General features: G+C 39.6%; 1 pseudogene; it reads right to left on the bottom strand.

Annotated features, from left to right (window-relative positions):
* Nucleotides 1-5,518: 5,518 nt before the first annotated feature.
* LOC138155984 (ADP/ATP translocase 3-like) lies at nucleotides 5,519-7,043 on the bottom strand (annotated as a pseudogene).
* Between the last annotated feature and the right edge of the window lie 363 nt (nucleotides 7,044-7,406).

Here is a 7,406-nt window from a genome sequence, read left to right on the forward strand (position 1 = left end):
ATCCCTATTAAATTTCATATTATTTCATTCAGAACATGGTTCTGGTCTGTCAAGGTCCTTTTTAAATCATGACTATCATCTAATGACTTACCTATGCTCCTAGTTTCATATCATCTACATTTAACATATTTTCTATGTCTTCATCTAAGTTATTGGTTAAAATAATGAACAATACAGAGTCAAAGACAAATCACGGGATATTCCACTAGAGAGGTCCTTCAGTATGACCTCTATCCATTAATGGTTACTCTTTGGTTTACACCATTCATTCAACTCCAAATTCACTTAATTGGTCATTCTCTAACACTCATCTCTCCACCTTATCAAGATAACATAAGATGCTTTGCTGAAATCTAAGCACACTATTTCTACAACATTTTCCTGATTTACCAGTCTAGAAACCCTGTCAAAAAAAGAAATTAATTTAGTCAAGTATAAACTTTTCTCTTTTTTAAAGTTTTATTGATACTATTTCTTTTTTATACCACAATCACTGCTCAAATGAACTCCTTCCCCCCACTGATATAGCTCCCTCATAACAAAGAAAAATAGCTAAGCAAAACCAACAGGAAAATCCACTGAATGGTAAGATAAGCAACATTTTGCTCCCCCACTTTTCTGTTGAAATGGGATACTGGAAAATGAGGAATCAGTCCTGTGATCTTGGGAGCATGCATATCTGATGAGCCTGTTTCTAGAAGAGCCTAATAATTCATAATGGAGGAGCACAGCTCTCCATTTCGGAGCATGTGCAGGCATTGTGTAATTACTTCCTGTGTGCTTACCATATGATGATTTTGGTTTACTGCCGAGCTAGGACTGCATGTTCATACAAAAGACATCAACAAATTAGTTGCTCTATTTCCCTGTTGATGAGTGAAGCAATAAATGCCGGAAGTCTTCAGGTAGGGAGAGTATCATCAATGGCCTATTCTCCCCATCAGGGTCAACAAAATGCCATGAACACATGACATGGATGTTTTTCTACCTTTTTTGTGATTTATTCTTTCCTAATCTTAGACAGATAAGTTTTGAGGATGGAACAGACTAGACTATGACCTTGCAAGCATTAAAAGAATGGAAGAGTGTAGCAGCAAGCACCCCAGCGTCTCCAGGGTGTCTACCAATACAGGTTCTTGGATCTGCTTTGTTAAAAGAAAGCAACTCAAAATGGGTTAACAAGCTTACTTTAATCAGTCAGACATATATCGTTTACCTTGTTCAGGGGAAAAAGGTCAGCACCCCGAACTTCAAAGCATACAGGCAGAATTATCAAGACAGAAACAGATCAAGTAGACAGATTTCCAAACTGTCCAACCATTACATCCATACCCAGTCAACATCTGGGTTTCCACATCTGGGTTTTTCAAAGCCGGGGGACTCTCAACAACGGCTTCCCAGAATTCAGATCAAATCACAGAACACTTCTCAAAGTGAGTCCCAAAACAAAGCTACACATCAGGGCTTATACAGCCTTCTCCTGGCTCAGAGAATGTAACAACCTTTTGGACCCACTGGCCAATCAAAAAGTATCTACTGAAAAACAAGCCTCCCACCCCAGGCTTCAGGTGCACTTTGGCCTAAGGGCAGGGAAGATCTTCAAATTTGCATTCCCATTACATTCAGCCCCAAGATCTTTCATGCCCATAGCATAGACAATTTACTTTTGAATTAGCACTAAACATCTCTTAGGTCACATTTTCAAGGTACAGAACTAAAGTTACCAAAGTGGCCACTGGGCCTTAAACAAACACAAAGTACATAGCATTATTACCTCAATTCAAAACAAGAGTTCAAATAAAGTTCTGGGGGGGGGGGTATCCTTCCCCTCACACAGCTCCAGCCCCTGCCTCCAAGCACAGAGAGGGGCTGGGCAACAAAACCAACAAGGTGGGGTCACTGGGGATCCAAGGCACTTCATCCCACCCACCATAGTCACAAGTCCATCCTCCCCCTGGGTCCCATACTGTGGGATGCAGCCAGGAAACACACTCAGTGCCCCTGCTTTGCTGCTCAGTTCTTATCTTTTCCTGTGGCTGAATTCCGAACTCCTGGGCTCCTTCTCCCGCAGGCAGCAGCCGCTCCTGGCTTCTGCCCAGGTCCCGATGCAGGCAGCTCACCATTCCTGCTCTCAGCTCAGCGAAGTCTGCATGCAGGCCACTCTTCTCTCCTGGTCCATGGCTCCACAGAGTCACAGCTACCACAACTGGGAAATAAACGATTATCCCAGCCCCCATACTTTCCTTTTACTCTGCAGATCCTGTTCGTGGGCCATTTTGTAGCGGCAAGCACCCCAGCGTCTCCAGGGTGTCTACCAATACAGGTTCTTGGATCTGCTTTGTTAAAGGAAAGCAACTCAAAATGGGTTAACAAGCTTACTTTAATCAGTCAGACATATATCATTTACCTTGTTCAGGGGAAAAAGGTCAGCACCCCGAACTTCAAAGCATACAGGCAGAATTATCAAGACAGAAACAGATCAAGTAGACAGATTTCCAAACTGTCCAACCATTACATCCATACCCAGTCAACATCTGGGTTTCCACATCTGGGTTTTTCAAAGCCGGGGGCTCTCAACAACGGCTTCCCAGAATTCAGATCAAATCACAGAACACTTCTCAAAGTGAGTCCCAAAACAAAGCTACACATCAGGGCTTATATAGCCTTCTCCTGGCTCAGAGAATGTAACAACCTTTTGGACCCACTGGCCAATCAAAAAGTATCTACTGAAAAACAAGCCTCCCACCCCAGGCTTCAGGTGCACTTTAGCCTAGGGGCAGGGAAGATCTTCCAAATTTGTATTCCCATTACAAAGAGCACCAAAGGCCCTGAAATGAGAGTCCATATAAGAGAATGTCAGTAACCAAACCAGGTGGGACACTAAGGTAATCCATGGCAAGCTTCAGGACCAAAACTGCAGCAAGATGCCATGTCCTTCAAGTCTTCCAATGCCTTCTGACCACAAACTAGAAGTGAATGTGGTGGGGAGTGGTGAATATTCATAGAAGCCATCTTATGTATGAGGCCATTCTCCCCAGGGACTTAGAAGTTGGTAGAAGGGAGAATGTGACACCCAGTCCAGTAGATAGTGTAATTTATGTTTTTGCTAGTTATATCTTTTTAGTAAATATCGTTTTGGGGGCAGCTAGGTGGGGCAGTGAATAGAGCACCAGCCCTGGATTCAGGGGGACACAAGTTTAAATCTGGCCTCAGACACTTAACATACACACACAAAAAACTAGGCATGTGACCTTGGGCAAGTCACTTAACCCCCACTACCCTACTTTACACTCTCAAAAAAAAAAAAAGGAAAATATTGTTTTGTAAAAGCTGATGTTAATTGCTTCTCAAAGATATCCAGTAGCTAGCAAGATAAATTGATAACGGAATGCTAATTACTGGACAATAAATCATATTGAAGAAATACTGTCATTGGGTGATTGATAGTGGGAAGAATATACTGGAGAGGGAACTAGAACCAACAGCATTAGAATAATTCCACAGTCTTTCAATGGATTATCCCTAGAACCCCGGAGGGGAAGAAGTAGCCTGCTGTACTCTGGGGATCAAGTTTGCCAGCATATATGTAGGTTGGAAGAGTAAACTCAAGAGTCTATAAAGAATACAGTAAGAAGTAAGGAAATGTGTTTCATCATCTGGTCTCTAGACCCTCAAACAGTTATTGCAATTAATCTGAATTCCATTGTATTTTAATGTTGTCATCATTTACATTATTGCACTCATTTGTGTCATAAGGGGAAATGTATTAACAAAAAATATGAACATTGTGAGAGCAAGGAATAACTTGGACAGCCCTATGTTTCACCTGTATATTCTTGAAGCCAGTAAGAAATGACAAAAGCTTCCAACATACTGGATAGACTCCCATGGTGAATTTGTGGGAAGACATGAAAGAGTCACAAAAGATGGGCATATATAGATAGGCTATATTATTTAAGGAACATCCACACTGGTGAGATCATATATCCATTCTGATATTTGAGTCAACATGTATATTAGTCTCCTGTATCTGATTCCTTCACTCTGCATCAGTTCATACAAGTCCTTCCCATGTTCCTCAGAATCATATTTATAAATCCTTATGGTATATTACATCCATTCATATCTCACAATTTATTCAGCCATTCTTCAGTTAATCAACATCTACTTTGGTTTTCTGCAAGAAGTGTTGCTATGAATGTTTTGTAAGTATGGGACCTTTCTTTCTGCCTTTGACCTAAAAGGGATGTGAACAGTTTTGTCATTTTTTCCTCAGGTAACCCTAAATTGTTCATCAGAATGGTTGGAACAAATCATAGCTCCACTAACAGTACATTAATATGTCTGCCTTTCTATAATTCCTCATCTCCAACACTGATTGCTTCTGTTTCTTATATTTTCCATTTGAATCTCCTAAGGTAATAATTCAAAGTTGTTCAAGTTAATATTTCTCTTTTTTTTTTTTTGCTTTTTGGAGGGCAATTGGGGTTGTGACTTGCCCAAGGTAATACGGCCAGTTTTTGTAGTAAGTGTCTGAGGCCGGATTTGAACTCTGGTCCTCCTGACTCCAGGGCCGGTGCTCTATTCACTGTGCCACCTAGCTGCCCCACAATATTTCTCTTATTATTAGTGATTTGGGGATTTTTCTCATGTGGGTATTATGGAGTTTTCATGTGTTTTTTTTTTTCAAATACTGTTAGGAATCAGAGTTGAGTTTTCAATGTTTTTATAATTTGAGTGTTGTCAGGTGAAAATTCAAAGTTGTTTAAATGAATATTTATCTTGTTATGAGTGATTTGGGAATCTTTTTCATATAGATATTGATAGTTTCTATTTCTTTTTTTAACTGTTCCACTATCCATTGAGAAATGGCTCTTGATATCTGTTAATTTTTTGTGTATTTTTGAAATCAGAATGTTATCAAAATATTTGATACAAAGTTGCTTTTTTCACTCAGCCATTTCTTCTTATTCCAGATAAATTGTAAGACAAAAAAGTTTAATTTTTTGCAATCAGTATTGTATAGTCTCTCTTTTGTGATCACCTCTATGCTTTAAGACTTCACCCACTTACAACAGGTTTGGATGGTATCTCCTGTTCTCCAATTTTCTTTTAATATGCCTTTATATTTAGGTGATGAAACCACTGTGTTTACTGTGGCATAAAATATAAAATGCTAATCAATTTTTTTTGTCAAACTATTTTTTTATTTTGCCAAACAAGCAAATTCCAAAGAAAAATCGACTGAATGATACAACATTTTGTTCCCCCATTTTTCTGCTGAAATGGGACACTGGACAATGAGAAGTCAATCCTGCAATCTTGAAAGCCTGTTTCTGAAAAAGCCTAATAATTCACAATGGAGGAGCCCAGTTCTCCATTTCAGAGCATGTGTTCTTGTTCTTGTCTACTATGAAGTCATTCCCTCTGTAGTTTGTAATGTTCCATTTAACAAACACTAGGCTACTATGTTCAACTGATTCTAGATCCTGCTTATCTAACCTATTCCACTGATATATTTTTCTATTTTCTTTTTTTTTACATCACAAGTCTTAGTCTTCTGTGTATTTATTGTTTTTACAGCAGAATGCCCAACACAGATCATCATAACTGCCAAAGTCAGCTGTGCAAAATAGTATATATAGTGCTTAAGTACAAATGGGACACATGATTTTTTTAAATAAATACTTAAACACAAATTTATGGTCCTACAAAAGAGCATTTAAACTAGATGGTCTAAGTTGATCTGCCTCCTTGGACCCACAGTAACTGCTATTTTCCAAAAAAACCAATAGAATCTATATACTGAATCATCATCAGTTCCACTGTGAATAATGGATCACAATAATAAATGAGTCCCTTTTTCTAAGAGCTTTTCCTGGCTCCCCTACAAACATGATCTGGTCTGGATAATAAGACAACAGGAATTTCTTGAAGGTCAGTGGTCCAAAATACTAAGTATGGTTAAGTATTCTACATGATCTATATTCACTGGTTCCTTTTTTAATTAGAATGTACTTAGATTACTTTCTTCAATTCATCATACAAGACAAGCACTAAAGCTCCACCCATTCCTCTAAGAACATTGGACCAGGCACCCTTGAAGAAAGCTTTGCCACCCTCATCTTTAGCAATCTTCTTCCAGCAGTCAATTGTCCCAGTGTACATGATATCAGCTCCTTTGCGACCTGCCTGCATCATCATTCGCGGCCTTACTGTATCAAAGGGATAGGAGACCACACCTGGGGCAGCAGTCACTGATTGTGCAATCATCCAGCTTATCACAATGTGAGTGTTCTTCGGATCTGGGAGCATACCTTTTGCTGTATCATAGATTCCAAAGTAAGCTGCTCTATACATAATGATACCCTGCACTGAGACACTGAAACCTTGATACAAGTCCCGAATTCCATCAGACTTGGTGATTTTCACAAGGCAGTCTCCCAGGCCTTTGAATTCCCCCTCAGTGCCAGATTTTCCAACATCAGCTGCCAAGCGGGTTCTCACAAAATCCAAGGGGTAGACAAAGCAGAGAGAAGTGGCTCCAGCTGCACCACCAGAGGCAAGATTGCCAGCAAAATACCTCCAAAACTGTGTGTGCTTGTCCACTCCTCCAAAAGAACACCTGCTTATACTTATTCTTAAAGGCGAAGTTAAGGGCCTGGGTGGGGAAGTATCTAATGACATTCGCTAAGTTACCCCGCCAGAAGGAAAGCACCCCTTGTTCCTTTGGAATTCGGACTATACAATCCATTATGCCTCTGTACTGCTTATCTGCAGCAATCTGTTTGCTGGCATGCTGCATCTGCAGCAGCAGCTTAACTCTCGATGGGGGCCACCGCGGTCTTGGAGATGGCGGCGGCGATGCCACCAGCCAGGAAGTCCTTGGCGAAGGAGATTTACTGTTCCATCATGGTCACAGAGGGGGAAGGTGCTGGAGGCGGAGAAGGAAAGCCGCGGAGAGAGGGCCCAAAGCTGGGGAACTCGTTGCTGCCTGCACAGCCCCTTGCTACAGCTCGGACCGAAAGGCATTTTTCTATTTTCGTAAGTAATAATAAATTAGTCTGATAATTACTGCTTTATAATATATTGCTGGGGGGGGGGGGGGGGGGGGTAAAGGGCAGTGATGTAATTTCATTCCTATTTTTTATTTCATTATTCCCCCTTAAAATTCAAGATCTTTCGTTCCTCCAAATAAATTTTATCATTTTATCTAGTCCTATAAAGCAACTGCTAGTTAGTGTGATAATACACTAGATCTGTAAATTAAAGTTTTTATTTAATTTAATTTTTTTTAGTTTTAATTTTTGTTTTATTTATTTTTATTTTATTAAATAAAAATTATTTAATTTTTTAAATTTATTTTTATTTAATTTAATTTTAAAAATTTTTATTTAATCAGCCTA

This window comes from Petaurus breviceps, unplaced genomic scaffold, assembly GCF_028583685.1.
Source record: "Petaurus breviceps papuanus isolate PSGF00001 unplaced genomic scaffold, PetGlider_PUasm1.0 98, whole genome shotgun sequence".
NCBI classification, from domain to species: Eukaryota; Metazoa; Chordata; class Mammalia; order Diprotodontia; family Petauridae; genus Petaurus; species Petaurus breviceps.